The sequence below is a fragment of the Adiantum capillus-veneris genome, chromosome 11 (genome assembly GCF_014529385.1).
Source record: "Adiantum capillus-veneris isolate H3 chromosome 11, ASM1452938v2, whole genome shotgun sequence".
In the NCBI taxonomy this organism is placed as follows: Eukaryota; Viridiplantae; Streptophyta; class Polypodiopsida; order Polypodiales; family Pteridaceae; genus Adiantum; species Adiantum capillus-veneris.
The window spans coordinates 24045304-24060651 of NC_140941.1; positions in this window are offsets into that span (position 1 = coordinate 24045304).

Sequence of the window (15348 nt, forward strand, 5' to 3'; positions counted from 1 at the left end):
ATGAATATTTTCAAGCAAGAATTGTATCCTGATTTGAAAATCATAACCATAACGACAAGAAGATTCTCAACCATAAATGTAACATGATTTAATAATTGTTACCATATTCACAATATAATTTTTGCAAAACCATAACCATAACCTGATTGCCATACCATAACCATAATGTGATTTCCAAACCATATTTGCAAAACCATAACCATAACCTGCTTGCCATACCATAATTGCAAAACCATAACCATAACCTGATTGCCATACCATAACCATAACCTAATTGCCAAACCCTATTTGCAAAACCATAACCACCTACTTGCCATACCATAACCATAGCATGATTACTATACCATAATTGCAAAACCATAACCATAACATGATTTACGTACCATGATTGCAAAACCATAATCATAACTTGATTGACATGCCATAATCATAATCGTAAACGGAATGCAAAACCATAAATATAAACGTCAAATTGTGCATGTATACAATGAATATGGTCATCTAACTACAAAAAAGCATATATGGAGGATGTGACCCTCATGGTAATGCCTCCCAGTCAACTGTTACCATATACATGTGGTAGTGATGTGTGTGAACACACTAGGACCGCCGGGGCATTTTTTCCCTCTTTAGGAGGTTTTTTTCCCCGTGCATTGTATATACGCCCATCACTCTAGGGCTATCTATCTTTCCATTGCACACTAAGGAATACACTCTCTATTGTGTGCCTTGAGCTTCCTTCGTCTTCTCCAAGCTGTGTGTGTTTCTCTGCAACCCTAATTCCAACAATTGGTATCAGAGCAGGTCACGTCCTCCCGGGCTTAGTCGCCAGCTGCTCCAGCACACGCCTGCTCACTTTCTCCGATTTCAGTGAGCTTTGGCAAGCGTTCGCAGGTCGACAAATATTTTGGGACAGCTCGAAGAGCTTGGTCTGCTCAGAATTTTGATTTGGGCTCATTTCGGCCTCCGTTTCCACTACGGGCAGTACTGCACAGGTTATTTCGTCATTTTGTGCAAATTTTCTGTCAGTGCCGTTTTCTGCATAACAGGTGCCTTATAGTCTTCTACGGTTTGTGCTATATAACACAAGTTGTTCCCGCTCCATTTCTCCTATTTTCGGGAAGTTTTCACATCAGGTGCAGCATTTACCATGGCTGACAACAACAACACAGATGTGTTCAAGATGTTTGCTGCTGAGGACAGGTTGGATGGGGACAACTACCCTATGTGGGCTTATATGATGCAACACGTTCTTGTGTCAAAAGGTGTCTGGAACATTGTGCAGGGCATTGATGTACGTCCTGGTTCTGAAGATGTAGGCGATATTGAGGATGTTGCAGGTCTTGCTGCAAGGATTGCAGCTGTTAGAGTTGTTTTGCCTACAGCAGAACAAGCTCGTTGGGATGTTAAGGATGCGCAGGCTCATGCATTGATTGCGTTGTCTGTGAAGCGCACCATTATTCCTCACATCCGTTCAGCAAAATCTGCAAAACAGGCTTGGGATATTCTAGCAGGTCTTTATGCAAGCCGCAATGAGGCTAAAATTGCTTTGTTGCGTAAAGAGCTAGAGTCGAAGATTATGCATGAGGAAGATGATATGGACACTTTCCTTGCTAGTGTCAAGGATATCAATGAGCAACTCATTTCTGCAGGTGAAGTCATTTCTGACAGTTCCCTTGTGCAGACTGTTCTTGATGCCTTACCAGATTCCTACCAGACTTTTGCTAGTACTTGGAGACTAATGACCCAAGGAAATCCTGAAGTTGTCAAGTTTGATGCATTATGCACATTGCTGTTGCAAGAGTCACTTTCTAGAAAAAACAGGACTAGGCAGTGTGCAGTTGAACAGGCTTTTATTGCTTCTCAAAGAAAGGGTGGTAACAGTAATGCAGCCACTTCTTATGGTTCTGCTGCGAGTGGCAAAAATTCTGTTCCTAATGCTTCTGCTGGCAGCACTTCGTCTGGCAATTCTGGTGATAAGGGCAAAAAGAAGATGCGTTGCCATTATTGTAAAGCCAATGATCACTTGATCAAGTCGTGTCCTAAGTTGAAGGCCAAAGAGGCTAAGAAGAAAGAGGGTGGTTCCACTGCAAATGCTGGTTCCACTACAAATGCAGCCATTGTTGAGTCTTCTGTGAAAGGAGATTGTGATGCTGATGTTGATGCAGAATGGGCTTTTAGCACAGAGTGCACTTACAATCCTGTTGTCCATGATGCATGCTTGTCAGTTGCTGCAGATTCACATGTGTGGTATTTCGACAGTGGTGCTACAAAGCACATTACCTCACATCGTGAATTGTTTACCTCTCTCGAGTCTGTCCCTCATGGGAATTCAGTCACTTGTGCCAACAACGCCTCTTATCCAATTCAGGGAGTTGGAAAGATTGTGCTCACTGCTGCTAATGGCAGTTCCTTCACACTTGTTGATGCACTTTATGTACCTGGGATCAAGAAGAATCTATTGTCTGTATCCGCACTTGCTAGACTTGGACTTGTAGTCAAATTTGTGGATGACAGATGTACAGTTCATGATCTCAGTTTTGGTGATGAAATTGTTGCATCTGGGCTTTTGTGCCGTGGGCTGTATAAGCTCACTTTGTATGACAAGTGTGGACAAAATTTTGCAAATGCTGTTGCAGATTCAAGGGCTATTTCAGATGCAAAACTTTGGCATGCACGTTTTGGTCATCTGAATTTTGTCAGTTTGCTGCGTTTGCAGAAATCTGATATGGTTGCTTCTTTGCCGCCTCTTGAAGCACCTATCAAACATGTTTGTGAAGGCTGTATTCTGGGTAAAATGCAGCGTTCTAAGTTTCCAAAGGATGGTTCAGTTAGGGCCACATGCAGGTTGCAGCTTGTGCATAGTGATGTTTGTGGGCCCATGCAAACTCCGTCCTTGGGCAATTACCTGTACTTCGTGACTTTCATTGATGATTACTCCAGGCATGCATGGGTATTTCCGCTTAAAGCAAAGTCCGAAGTTTTTATGTGCTTCAAACAATTTTTGGCTATGGCTGAAAATGTCTCCAAATGTACTATGGGCACCCTCCGTTCCGATCGAGGGGGGGAGTATATGTCTCATGAATTTAATGCATTTTTGGCTAGTCGTGGGATAAAACACCAATGTACAGTGCCTTATACACCTTAGCAAAATGGTGTTGCTGAGAGGAAAAACAGGTCACTCACGGAAATGGCACGATGTATGGTCAAAAGTCAAGCTTTGCCGCATTCTTTTTGGCTTGAGGCCATCATGTGTGCCACTTATGTACTTAACACGTGTCCTACGAAAGCTTTGCAGTCTATTACTCCATATGAAGCATGGCATGATAGAAAACCTTCCATTGAGCACATGCGTGTTTTTGGCTGTTTGGCATATGCTTTGGTGCCACAAGTGCAGCGCAGAAAATTGGATGATAAGGCTGTCAAATGTATTTTTGTTGGTTATAGTGCTGAAAGCAAAGGTTACAGGTTGTATCATCCGCAAACAAAACGTATTTTGGTTTCACGGGATGTAGTGTTTGTGGAAGATTCTGTTCAACCCTTGCTGTCATGTACTAGAGACAATAATGTAAGCTCACAGGACATTTATGACACTTTGTTGCCTCTTTTCAGTGGTGGAAATACGAATGTAAGTTCCAATGAGGCAAATGTACAGCCTATGGGGGTTTCTGAAAATGTTTTAGAACAGCCTATTACTGATGCAGATGTACATGATGTACTTGATGAGGAAAGGGCTGAAAATGAGCAGGCTAGAGGTATGCCAAAATGGCTGGTGCACACTTTGCATGACAGTAAATTGGATGCACCTTTATCTAGTCGTACTCGTTCAGGCTCTCGCCATGCATCTTATGCATCAGATTGTTATGCTTTGGCTGTGTCTAGTTTACATGATGTTGAGGAGCCTCTGTCTTTTGATGAAGCACAGAATTCAGAAAATTGGATTGCTGCCATGAAATCAGAATATGATGCACTTATAGAGAATGACACATGGACTTTATGTGATTTGCCTCCTGGCAAAAAGGCCATTGGTACGAAGTGGGTTTACAAGTTGAAACGCAAGCCGGATGGTGAGATCGATCGCCATAAGGCTCGACTTGTTGCAAAGGGTTATGCACAACAAAAAGGCATAGATTATGAAGAGACTTTTGCTCCCACTTGTCGTATGACTACTGTGCGTTTTCTATGTGCATTGGCAGCTCATTTTGGTTGGGATGTACATCAATCAGACATTGTTACTGCTTTCCTGAATGGTGACATATTTGAGGAAGTTTATGTAACGCAGCCTCGCGGTTTTGTCATAAAAGGACAAGAGGACAAAGTGTGCAAATGTAAGAAGGCTTTGTATGGGTTGAAGCAATCTCCTCGTGCTTGGTATGAGAAAGCTGACACTCATTTGGTTAAACGAGGCTTTCGTAACAGTCCAACAGAAAGCACATTGTATGTAAAGCGTGAGGATGATGTATTTCTCATTGTGGTTCTTTATGTTGATGATTTGCTGATCACTGGACCAAATGAGAGACATATTGCTGAATTTAAGGCTGATTTGAATGCTACTTTCAAGATGAAAGATTTGGGGCTGTTGCATCATTACTTGGGTATACAGTTTAAGCAGTGTGATGGTGGTATTGCCTTGTGTCAGAAAAGTTACATAGAGACATTGCTATGTAAGTTTGGACTTGAGGATTGCAAACCTATTGCCGCTCCCATGGAAACAGGTTTGAAGTTGAGTCTACATGATGCTGGCGATCCTGCTGATGTCACTCTTTACCAAACTGCTGTTGGCTGCCTCATTTATGTATGCAACACGAGGCCAGATATTCAGTTTGCAGTCTCGCAGGTCAGCAGATTTATGCATAGCCCAGGGTCTAAGCATTGGCAGGCTGTCAAGAGGATTTTCCGCTACCTTAGTGGCACTTTACATCTTGGCTTGTTTTATCCCAAGGGGGGATCATTGCCGCCAGACTTACATGCTTTTTCGGACTCAGATTGGGCTGGTTGTTTTGACACGCGAGTGTCCACAAGTGGTTTTTGTTTCATGCTTGGCAGTTCATGTATATCATGGTTGAGCAAGAAGCAACCTACTGTGGCCACTTCGAGTTGTGAGGCTGAGTACAGGGCAGTCTTCACAGCTACGGTTGAGTGTGTATGGCTCAGATGCCTTATGGCTGACTTGGGTGTTGGACAGGACACTGCCAACACTATCTACACTGACAGTCAGAGCGCATTGGCAGTTGCGAGGAACCCAGTTTTTCATGCTCGCACAAAGCACATTGAGGTGCATTACCACTATGTCAGGGAGAGGCTCTCAGCAGGAGAGATCAGCTTGGCTTATGTGCCAACACAGGACAACCTTGCAGATCTTTTCACAAAGGCATTGTCTCGTGAGAAGCTTGAAGCTTTCCGCAAAGCTTTGGGCTTACTCCCCTTTGTGGACTGATCCTGTCCTCAGGGCATGGCACTTCCCTTTACTCATGTGCCAGCTCTCGTTCACCGCATCACTCCAGGGGGGATTTGTTACCATATACATGTGGTAGTGATGTGTGTGAACACACTAGGACCGCCGGGGCATTTTTTCCCTCTTTAGGAGGTTTTTTCCCCCGTGCATTGTATATACGCCCATCACTCTAGGGCTATCTATCTTTCCATTGCACACTAAGGAATACACTCTCTATTGTGTGCCTTGAGCTTCCTTCGTCTTCTCCAAGCTGTGTGTGTTTCTCTGCAACCCTAATTCCAACATCAACGGCCTCTCCCTCCTCCTGCAAACTGGGTCAAAAGAGCCACAAGTCCATGCTTGTACCCATACATCTCCCCTCGGCGTTTTAAAGGACGCTTCACGATACGGCTAAGTGGATAAATAGCGAAGCGGGTAGGACTAAGCGGCTCGGTTAAGCGATTGAATACCTAAGCGGCTAGCCCTAAGCAGCTAGCCTTTCAATAGCCTAAATACAGACTAGCCCTAAGCGATTGAGAGATTGATTATCTAAACAGCTAGTCTTAAGGGGCTAACCCTAATCAAGCGAATAGCCCAAAGCGAGCAACTACATCCGATTGACATATCGTCATAAGCGATCGACATAACAACACCGATCAACAATTTGTAAAATTCATTAAGTTAATCAAAGGTAATTAGAACCTAACCCTATAAAAATTTATGTTTACAATACCTAGGACAAGTTACAAGTAAAAGAAACTACAAATAACAAAACTAACTATAAAATGACATTAACCAAAATAACTATTTTTTTGAATGATCAAGGTCATTATCTTTCTTTGTTAATGATGATTTGTAATTAATAAAATTTATAAAGTAATAAAAGTTATTTCTTTTTACAATTTTTTCTTTGTTTGAAAAATGTGTGTATACGCCGCACATAGTGTTTTTAGATTGTTGACAAACTAGTGTGTATTTTTATTTATTTGTGTGCATGTTTGTGTGTGTGTGTGTGTGTGTGTGTGTGTGTGCGCGCGCGCGCGCGCAAGAGAAGAGAACGATATAGAACTGACATGCAGCCTACTTGAGCAAGAATCACTTGAAGAAATGTCTCTAAACCTACAAACACAGGCACATACACTATGTTACTCACACACACACAAAAGTGAAGAAACCTACTACGAATCTTGAAAAGAACCTTACCTTGTTGATGGGGGGAGCGTGTGAGTGGAGATCTCGAGTCCAACAAGCCCTATAGCACTAGATGTGCAATAAGTAAGGAGGAGGAGAGCAAGGGAGGAGAAGAAGAAATGAGCAAAAATGCACTGGAGGAACTCGCAAGTTTTGTTTTTTCGAAAAATTCATGTTATGGAAATGGAATTGCGTGCCCAAATCAACATCAGAATATTGCACCCAAATAGGCATCGGTATGAGCGCAAAAATAGGTGTCAACAATACCGATGAGATACATGCATCAAAATGCGTGCCCAAATCAACATCAGAATATTGCCATAACCTGCTTTTGCAAAACCATAACCATAACCTGCTTGCCATACCATAATTCGGTGAGATACATGCATCAAAATGCGTGCCCAAATCAACATCAGAATATTGCACCCAAATAGGCATCGGTATGAGCGCAAAAATAGGTGTCAACAATAAATTTTATTTTATTTTTAAAATGGTTCTCCCTCCATAATTAGCTATACCGACGTCGGTAATTTGATGTTGGTATTTAGGTGATCTCTTATAGTGTCAATAATTATATGTACAAGCTAATGATCTTTCCTCATTTGATAATGTACACCAAATTGCTTGAATCAATGATGTGTAAGAAATGATTGTGCACAGATCAAGGACATTGATGAGCTCTTGTCCGCACAACCACTTCCTCTTATAGGCCTTGTTGGCTCAATCTATAAGAGACCCCTTACCATAGATCACCCTCATTGTTGGCCTAGAACGGTGCTTTGTCACCCTGAGCAAATGGAAATCTCTCTTTGCATGTGAATCTGACAAGCAATGGAAACACAAATTCTCTCTTTTAGCTTGTTCAAAATCAATAGCCGATAGAGAACCTCTAGATCATGTGTCCCTCATGTGACAAACTCTATATCGAAGATCGGAGTATTTGTAGCAAACCTTACTTATCTACATCATACACCAAAAATTTTGCAATTGTGTCTTCCAATGTCTTTGGATGCGAATGAATAATTTAGCCTTGATATGTTCAATATATGGAATTTTTGTTCTATATTTTTTCATCTTAAAACTTACCACATAATCTTAATTTGGTATTACTTTTGGAAAAATTAAAATTTGGCTAAGTTATTCACCTCATAATTGACCTAAGTTATGAACATGAGCTATTAAAAAAATATATAGCTTCACCAAATAATTATGACAAGTTGCTAGAAAAATAGGACACTTTAGTGTCGTTGGACACTTGAGTGTCCAATTACAAAACTAGTTTTGAGGAACCCAATCTTAAATTGTGCCCATGTCTAGGGTTTCCATGTTGGTGGAAACGACATACACTGCTTGTAGGCCTTGTCTTCCCCAAGGCAAGATTGGTCTTTGTAGGCCAAAAGGCATCTAGTGTAGCTCATAGATGGTGAACATCTATCCAATTATGTAGAAAATTATTGACAATATCTTCATTGTGTTCCCCATACTTTCCTCTATAGACTAGCAGGTTAAGATCTTTCATCCATCATGAGGTCTTTTGATTATCAATCTTCGTAAAAACTTGAACAAGATGAGACTTTGAAGATGGAGGAACTCCATCGGGCCCTTTACTTACACGGATGAAGTCTTCAATCAATCTGTCTCAAACTACAACATAAAATTATAAAAAAGGTCCATTAATGCAATGAAATTGTATTGAGCATTGCAAGATTGATTTTCATCTATTGAGTTTGTTGTAAAAGTGCATTAAAATCTTACATGTTGACAAAGACATGATCACTGTGTAAATCATCAATTTTGTCTCCTCTCATACAGGGCATAGCCGCATCCAACTCTGAAGGTGGAGGATTTTCAGAAGAGGGTGTTCCAATGACATGGTTGAGAGTGAAAGGCGAAAAGAAAGAAGCTTGATGTCACCGCTTGTAAAGGGATTACATCTTTGTGTAGTTCTTAACGTAATTACACCATTGTTAATCCTTTCTTACTTTCAAAACTTGGAAAACAAATATTCAAGATAGTCAAACATCCAAAGATCTTGAAGAGTATGACTATAAGCAATGATGTCATAAAGGATGATATAATGTGGTGGTGGTAGATGCTCTGAGTAGAATGTTTGAGAATAATGCTTGTGGTTTCATAGAGTTGAAGCATATTCTTATGAGCAAACGTGACTATGATCCATCATACTCTAAATTGTGGATTATAATGAAAAAGAGAAGCCTCTTTCATGTTAGCAGAAGAGTGGATGATAACTTCACACGTTTTTCTCCTTTGATAAGTTGGTAGTTGGAAACACTTTCCTATTGATATTTACTACATAAGGAGAGAGTGTGTATATATGTGGACTCAAACACTAGACATCTATGAGTATCACAAATGTCCAAGTGTAGTTCACCAAGGGATATAGAATACATAAGCATTATTGGCCAACATTGCATCAAGAAGTCCATAAATACACTTTATATTGTCAAAAGTATTAATTAAACAAAGTTGGGAGCAACTGAAAGGAGGGGGGCTATAGCATCCCATTGGAGATTTAAAATGGGACATGGGAAAGTATCTGTATGAATTCCATTATTGGTCTTCACACCACAATGGGTAGACATGATTCCATTTGGGTTGGGGCCTCATTGTCAAAAATATTAATTAAACAAAGTTGGAGCAACTGAAAGGAGGGGGCCTATTGCATTCCATTGGATATCTAAAATGGGATGTGGGAAAGTATCTGTATGAATTCCATTGTTGCTCTTCGCACCATGATGGGTAGACATGATTCCATTTGGGTGTTGGGGTCTCATGGGGCAAGAATGGTTGATAAAGATGTATAGGTTTAATCCTACAAAGGCAACTATAAAAATTCAAGAGCTAGCATGACTATTCATGAGGATGTTTACAAAATTTAGGGGTTGCCTAGTAAGACGATTAGAAATCATACTCCTAAGTCCAACAATCACTTTTGGCACTCCCTATTTAAAACATTGGGTATGATGCTCGTTTTAATTCATCATCCAAAAATGAATGGTCAAACGTAGTGGATAAACCAAGTGCTTGACGATGCACTTCAAACATATGCAAGAAAGAAACGTACCAATGGGAAAAATATTTTGTCCACATTAGAATTTTCTTACAATAGTTCTAAGTGTGTAATGATAGGTTGTTAATTGAATAATATTGATATATATGGCATTCAATCTAGTGTAACTAGCACAATTGGGTTAGCCATAGGAAAAATTTAGCAAGTTAAGGGTTTTCTCCTATTGTGGGTGGAATTGGAGCTGATCTCTTTAGATTAGTTGATTCCAGTGTTGGAATTTAGAGCTACAGTTCAGTTAGTTAAACTGGAATGGATACTAGAAACTGGACTGAAATAGTTATCTGAATAATTAGTAGACTGGAATGGAAGACAGACTGAACAACTGAAAAAGGTTTTAGATTCATAGTATAGAGATGATCAGCACAAGGTATAACTGATTGAAGCTCAAGTATTTACAGCTGCAAAACTGATTACAAGATGAAGTTACATGTGAAGAGATTGTAGCTGATAATACTCCAAAGCCTAAACCAAGAGAGCTAAAAAGTAAGGAGGTAGAGACAAGAAGCCCGAGTACAATGTAATGGGTCCTATTTATAGCCTTCTGAAATTAATTGTAGTAACTGCCGGTAATTATTGTCGTGTGATTGCTTCACTGTCCAACATTCTAGGAGACAGCTCCCGCCTGCTGAAGCTGTCTTCGTCTTCCACATATTTCCCTCCTTTCTTGAATTTTGGGATATTTCCAAAATTTCTGAAAAAAATTCACAAGCTGATTTTGAATTGGTGTTGAGGAATCCATCAGGAGTGCTTGGTGTGGAACAAACCCTAAACCCTAAACCCTAAACCCATTGATTTGTTTGCTGAGATGGCTGATGTTCTTGATGGGTTGGCCGATGTTCCTCCTAATAGGACTCTTCTAGAAATGCTAGCATTGCCAGTATGGCCAGCTTTATGCCATACTTCATGCTTGTTGAGTGCTTGACACCCCTATAATTGTAATTCCAAGGGTGCCCAGCTAAAGAAATTTCAGCACCTTACTAAAAAATCCACCGTTTGATTCTGAGATGGAACTACTCAGTATCCTTCCAATGAACCCGCTTCCTCTTGCCTTTCTTCTGTGTTGGTGCCTCAAAAGTCCCAGTGCCAGCATTGTCCTTCTAGATAAGGCGATAGATGGCCTCCTGCTCAATATGATCCCGCCTTGCTATGGACATCTCTAATTCATAAGGCGTGAGAGGATTATATATTTTGGTGTCAGGATCATACAGCGTGCATCTACCTTTTGTCAACCGGCATCTGGCCAATTTATGGCAATGCAAAGCTGTGTGGATCCATCCTTCTGGGAGAGGCTGGCTTGTTTTAATCCTAGCTTCAAAGAGTATCTCAGCCATCTCTCTGTACTGTGGCCCCATACCTGGTTTAGCCGTGATATCCTTTTCAAGAATCTTAGAGGACTCCACAACAAGCTGAAGTAGTTGGTTGGTGATCTTGGTGAGACCTTTGAGCTAGTTTTTCCATTGTCCCATACAGAGCTTGACTCTACTCATTTCTTCTTGTATTTCCTGAAGATCATTTAATTTAAGGGGATCATTGATCAATGTATGCCAGACAATAGCTCGCTCATACCAATCCTCAAGATCATCAGTTCCGTTATAGTATGCGAGCTGATCCACCGGTTCTAGATGTTGAGGATACAATGCTGGGAAAAACCTAGGTAACTCAACCTCTTTAGTAGGCATTGCATAAAGGAGAACTAGAGAGTAAGGGACGAACTCTAAAAATTTGAGAACCGCCTGGTTCTCCTGCTGCATCATTTTCTTGGTGACCCGAACCAGTTGGAACAGGTTTCGGAGAGCAGTTGCATGTTCCTCTACCGTCATGTGAGTTTGTGGTCCCTTACTGTGCTGGAAGACTAATCTTCAATAATGGCTTGAACCCTCTGGTCCAACACTCCTCTGGCAATTTTCATTTGCAGTAGGACTTCTTTTAGTTGTTTTCTGATCTCCTTCATACATTTATACGTGGGCCAATTCCCAAGCAGAAGCTCTAATTCAATGGCTAGGGAATGACAAGTCGGCAAGGACTGCCGTTGCCGGTGTGGATTGACCAGCTTATCATCAAAGGTTAGTGTCCATTTGTCTAGCACCCACATATAATCTCTGAAAGCATTCCAAATCAGAAAGGAGAGCATCATACTCCAGATACCTCCTGGTTATAGGAGCTTACTGATGTCTTAACTTTGTGATGACCTGTGAGATGAGTGTCTCTCATCACTTTCCAAAGACTCAGTCACAACATTAGCTTTCCCCTTTACGTCTGAATTGTGTTGTGACTAGTGTATTGGGGAATCTTCAATGTTGCCTCAATGTTGATCTGCAGCATCTTGATCATCCGAATGTTAATCCTAATATTGGTCTGGCTGGTCTGGGTTGGGCTGACTGCTCCCCCTACGGCAACTGATCCACTAGCACTAGACCCTGGAGGTGGGGATGGAGGAGAGTCATCATCATCATCATGTTTATTTGCGGGTTCATCCTCCCCCTCTTTATCCTGCTCCTCTTCATCCTTCGCCTCAGAAATTTCATTCTGCTTTTCAATGTAGTCCAAAATGGCTTGATTTGCCAAAATGTTGTTATACTCAGAGAGCTTATCCTGCAAATCACTCTGCATTGATTCCATGAGTGCTCACAGATTGTCCATATTGAAAATAGCATTACCCTCTGGATTCAAAATGTCAGCCAAATTATTGTAAACATATCTCTCTGTTAAAGAGGTTTTTAATGCAGTTGGCTGGTTAGTAGAGAGTTGAACTCAACTCTCTACTTAACTCAGTAGAGAGTTGAACTCAAGTCTCTTCATTCTCAACATAGTTTCAAATCGGTCAGCAGCCCTCTCAGCTTCTGCCCTTTCTTCATGTATCTGCCGCTTCTCAGCCTCAAGCTTTGACAACTTGTTTTCCAATGTCTGAATTGTCCTAGCTGACTAATTTTCAAGAACGCTCTGTCTCAGGGATTGGTCCCCTATATTTCATTTTTTAGCTTCTCAACCTACTGCTCACTGTTATTTAGTTCATCTTTGAGCTTGATCACTTCATCAGTGGATGCTGAAGCATCCATCATTTGTCCCAAGGCAAGGACAATCGTATTCCAGGATGACTGGATTAACATTGAGCAACCATCATTGACTATTGCTGAGTTAGATGCAACTGGATCATAAACCGTAACAAGGGACATATATGGTAGTGTGGTGAAGTCAGGTTTATGCAGGATCAACCGTCCTTTGAGAGGATGAGTCTGCAGCTGCTGTAATCTGTCCTTCTTGGTTAAGGCCAAATCCATCTCACTGAAAGGGATTGTAGAATTACCAAGTGGACTAGCAGGTATTGGACCTTTTCCCTTATCAGTGTGGGTGACCGACTGCTCACCACTAGCCTACTCTGGCTGGTCTGTCTCAGTACTAAGGCTGGCCAAACTCTGCCCCTCTTGTTGGCTGGTCCCAACTGGGGTCTTTACAGGAATCTGGTTCGACTGGCCAACTGTTGGCCGACTGGAGGTTTAATAGTAGTAACAACTTTGGCCTGATTTTCCACCTACTTCAAGAAAGCACTACTCTTGGCCAGTGTGGTTTTTGGTCGCTTAGAACTCCCAGCCTTTGCCTATGTGGCTTTTCTCTTCTGACCTGTGAAAGCCAACTGAGTTCCTGGAGTCTCATCATCAGAGGATAAATCAACATTGTTTGTGGCTGGAATAGGCTTTCGGTTCCAAGCCATCCGTACCCAGTCATGAGCGTCAAGAGAAGATGCCCAATACAGGAATTGCTAGACATACCAAGCTTTCAAAGCCGTATGGGACTTCAATTTTTCTGTTTGCTGAAGTACATTATGTGACAAAATCTAGCATAGATTTATCGAAGCTGTGGCATCTAAATTCTTTGCTAGTAACATGGCAAACAACTTCTCTGAAACATAAGTAGGATTATTCTTCAGACTGATAGCTTCTGCCACGAACCTATAAGCTACTAGGACATCCAGCCCAGCTACTGGAACGCCTTGTGCACTGGCCTTGCGTTTCTTCTTGGCTGCCTCATCTTCCTTCAATGTTGCACTTATGTGTTCTGCAGTAGCAACAATTGGCTTTGGCTCATTCAGCGTTTTGAAGGAAAAAGCAATGTTTTTTGGAGTTGCGGACACCTTCCTCCAATGTACTATAGCGCTTCCATCATCTGCATTGAAAGAATCAAGAACCTGTTGGATGATGGCCGTGTTGAACTCAATCCTTGTGGCTTGCATGACTACATGTAAGTCCCACAGCTGTAGCAACGCCTCTACTTGCTCAGTAAACACATACCTATGTATTTTATTGTAGGGAATAAGTGGTAAGGAGGCTTTGGCAGCAACTACAAGTGCCAGGGTTTTTGCGAGACTTTCTTGCATCTTTTCTAACAATTTCTTCCTGCCGAGGCACTATGGAGACGATGAGTGTGTAGCAAAAGAGGACTTACTTGAGTATTCAAATCCGTATCCAGATGTGTTTGGTAAAGACGGACAGCAGTTGACCAATGCGTTAGAGGAAGAGGTTTGTGGTTGTAGTGAAAAAGTTTCAGAACTTGGCGATAGCGAATGTGTCACAGTAGGCAAGCGTCGTGCTGGAGACTTAGGAGGAAAAAGGTCTACTTGCCTTACTGTTATACGCGTTCGCGCCATATAAGATCCACTACTTACCATTCCTAGAGGTCTGTGCACCACAAATGATGTGGCATACATGCATTGGCTAATACTATCCATGTTCAGTGAAATGATTACTATTGATGGTCCAATTGGCCCTTTTTCCCATAAACATTGATATTGGCCCTGACACCTTACAGATTCTGCTGCTGACGTGGTTTTGTTGGCCAAGTTGTTTCTGTCCCTTTGACTGGCTCTGGTACTGGTTGCATATAAAAAATACTCAAAATAACTGATTCTGAATTGTCCTGACCTTCAGCTCCCAGAAAACCAGTATCATTATCCTTGGGAGTTTCTTTCACATTCGAGTAATATAGCTTGACTTTAGCCCCATTATAAACACCAGGCAGCAGTAATCCAGATAAATCTTTCAGCCTTACTGTGCCGTTGGAGAAAACCCAATCAAATTCATAAGGACCAGACCAAGCTATTTTTAGGTTTGGTTTCTTAGGTCCCAATTTTGACTGATAAAGTAGAACTAAATCTCCTTTCTGAAACTCCTTTGATTTTATGCGTTGATCATGCCAGTGTTTCCTTCTTTGCTGAACAATTTCTTGTTCCACCATAGCCCGCTGTCTTAATTCGTCCAACTGTGTCAACTCCTCCAGTCTCTGTTTAAGATTATGATTGAAATCCAATCCATATTCAACTGCCATCCTGAGACTGGGAATGACAAATTCCATTGGTACAACAGCTTCAGTGCCATAAACTATTCTAAATGGTGTTAGTCCAGTAGTGACCTTATAAGCTATTCTATATGCCTAGAGAGCAGTCTGGAGCTTCAAATCCCACTGGTGTGGCTCCTTATGCACAATTTTAGTGAGAATGGTCTTGACAGTCTTATTACTGCTCTCGGCTTTCCCATTGCATCTGGGATAATATGGTGTGGATTTTTGATGCTTGACTGATAACATTTCCATTAAAATATCCATAGTATCATTTATAAAGTGGGCCCCTTGATTAAACACA